Raw genomic sequence first — 3,459 nt, forward strand, 5'->3', positions numbered from 1 at the left:
ATCGACATTGGCACCCATTCGCCGTTGCATCAACCACCATATCGTATTTCGGCAGCCGAACGTGAGGTCATCGACGAACAGGTGAACGACATGCTACACAGTGACGTCATACAAGCGTCTCGCAGTCCTTGCGCCTCCCTGTCGTCCTTGTCTCCAAGAAAGACTGCTTTATCCGCTTTTGCGTTCACTACCAACACCTCAACTAAATCGTCCGCAAAGACGATTATTCCCTGGGTCGCATTTGTGACGCCCTTGACTGCTTGCAGGGCGCTGAATTCTTCTCATCTTTATACTACGCTCTAGATATGGGCAAGTCCCGATGGTCGACGGTGTTCTCGCCGCTTTCTTCTTCGCAAAACGTAATTCACTTATTTATTCCTAACATACTGAATGATCGTCGCTTCGAGCGCCTCAGGACTAATAAACGCATGTCTTGCCTCTCCGCACTGCTATCCTTATTTTATCGCAATTTTTTTTCATGTTTTTCGTGTTCCAGTTCACGTATTTTTCTAACAAAACATTTATAAAGATCTTAAATAACTTTCCTTCGTCCTGGCCTAACAAGCAGCCAACTATAACTTTCATTATGTCCCTAGCTTGAGTCCGTGTGTGGTGGTCGCCACGAGGCAGGAATTTGAAAATAGTCGCAGCAGTTATTTTCTCATGTATTTATGATCCTCACACTGGCGGAGTGGCTTCCAATACAGAGAGACTATATGCAAGCGTTTAGGTCATCTAACTGTACTGCCACGGTATAGCAGGCAGTATGCCCTGGCGTTGCGATGCACCTAAAGCAGGCAAAAAGAATATCCATACCTTTGACCTTGATCTTTCTGGCGATTTACCGGTCTGTAGCAATGAGAGTTTGTGTCCAGTCCTCAGAAAGCTTCTCGGATAAACCGTTACCAAGAAAAAGGAAAAAGGATTGGAATTATGGATGGGGAAATGAAAGCAAACTGCTCGCTAGGAAAACCAACACATCGCAGTTACTTGGTGTGACTTGCCTTCAGGACTTATATAAAATGAGAAAATGAATACTCCAAAATCCTATATTTATCATGTGTAACTTCGCTCTAACATCGCCTCTGTAACAGATCTGTATTCGGCTAAGGCCAGCACATGTAATTTTTTCACCTGGACACCCACTCCGACAGAAAGCGGACAGGGGAATTGCGTGTATTATTTTCTTGTTTAGGAGCAAAGGGTATATATAGCTAACGCATTTTCGTCTTATGGGATGGATTCTGCCACAAAATAAATTTTATTAACGCGCGCTCCGCAATACCACGCCGAAGAAGATACTCATTTGAACCTAAACCGATGGAAGCAGCCAGGACTCGTATACATCACTTTTAATTGTGACGCAACTGTTGAATATTGCAACTCGCAGTTATATAAATGTTTAAGGTAATGGACCATTCCTCGAATGCGTTGGAAAACCTTTCCTTTAAACCTTTTTCATCACTGTCATCACGTTGTTGAGACTGCCATAGAAAACATATGGGGAGCATTTTTCGACCATTGCGAAAACCTCAATAGCCGTGAAATTGAAGCCTGCCGAAGGCAGATCTGGGGTTGTATTGATTGTTAGTTTAATCTTACGATATGGAGAACAAATGCGTTCCTAAGCAATTTCGCGTTGAAAAATGCGCTTGTCCACAATTTCTGGGCAAGATCGCTCAAGGAAGCTTATTCGCTTGAGGCTCATACTTTGAACTTTCGAATACAAGACATTGAGATCGAATCGAATAAAAAATAACTTTACTATTTTACACAACACTCAAAATTACCGTATATTCGCTCAAGCATACTATTTGTATAGTCATCCCAAGTCCATTTCCTACTTAATTTCGCTAGCCCATCCTCTACCCAGAAACTCCACCAATAATGCAACGGGTAGCAATATATATATTTACAAAAGAAAATTGCACGTATATACAGCACGAGACATCCAAGGGGAAATACAACAAGGGCCAACGCCCGAAAACACTTCGTCCTCCACGTCCACCACACACAAGCACCATACTTCACCTTCCTCGTCCAAGCTGATGGCCGTAATAATATCTTTAACGTGGGATTACATTTTAATCCGCACTGCTATCTTCCTGTACTTAAGCATTACCCCTACCACATCCTTTCCATAGCCTGCTGCGCCATCCTCGGCTTACTTTCACGTCTTCTCGGTAGTCAAGGCGTTTCCACCCCGTAAACTTCAATAGCGGCCAGTAAAAATACTGGGGCGCTATGCCGGAAGGCCCGAGTTTGGCGCTCGCCCGAGTTTCATCCGAGTTTGCGATGACGGCAGTCAGTGAATGAAGATAGCGCGGAACGTGCACAGGCAGCGGACAATAAAATGTAGAGATAAAGCCACGTATAAGCGATACAAGCGCACCCTGCGCGCCAGTTTCAAACTTCAAACACAATACACTGCGCAATACCAGGCCGCAGCGCTACCTGAAGTTATCAGCGCCATATCAGCAATCGCGATATCGTGACTTCTCTGCTATCTATCTGCACACTCGCCGCCAGCTGTTTGACACGCCTTTTCGGGCGCGTCAAAGGCGTGTCTTCTCTTTCAGGCTCTATCTGTCTCTCCATTTCCGAAGACGAACAGTGCGCACTAGGCGCACTCTTGTATCAACCCATTCTCTTCTCTCGAATACGTTTAAAGGCAACAGATAATATTATGAACATTTTGTTCATTTCCAAATCTATTTTAAAATCTGAATCCAATGAAGCGTGGTAGAAAAGCATAGCTTTAGGAAATTAACAAAGATTTGACACTTTCTGCCGCTAGAGGCGATAGTGAGGCCATTGTTTGCAGCGTGGCTTGCATACGAACTAGAGCGGCAGCCCACCGTGTCGAAAACGAGAGAGCTCCTGCGCTGACACGCAGCCGGTAGCGTTGCCTTTGACTGGAAAGACTGGGCAACTACTACACCCTGAATCTGTCTTATTTTTCGGCCATTGCGATAATATATTTTATTGTGTCGTATATCAAAACATAACAGTCATGCATCTTCGGGCTTACATTATAAACAAAAGCAAAAAACTGAACTTCACTGCACCCCCGCGTCACTGCTGCTATCTGCAGTGACCTCAGGTGGAGCTCTCCGCTGCTACGGCCGCTGCCGCACCCCGCTATGGCCAACCATTGTTATTAGTACGCTCTTGGCAAATCTCAGCGGTAGAAATTGGCCTTGCGAGCGGCTCTGATGCGGTGTGAGAAAAAAAAAATTGCTGTTTGGCTGTATTCTATGATTCATTACGAATGCCTGTTGCCTGTGACGCCTCTTTGGTGCACTGCGGATGCGAAGAGCGTGCTACCCAGCGACACAACTCATCCTATGTCATCAGACGCTGACTAAAAGCTGTGAAAGGGGTGGCGCGCGTATCTGCGAAGTATTTGTTAACGTCGCGCACTTCAAGGTTTTGCGGACTGATTTGGTCACTAACGTC

Source organism: Amblyomma mixtum, chromosome 4, assembly GCF_055824585.1.
Source record: "Amblyomma mixtum isolate Tamu chromosome 4, ASM5582458v1, whole genome shotgun sequence".
NCBI classification, from domain to species: Eukaryota; Metazoa; Arthropoda; class Arachnida; order Ixodida; family Ixodidae; genus Amblyomma; species Amblyomma mixtum.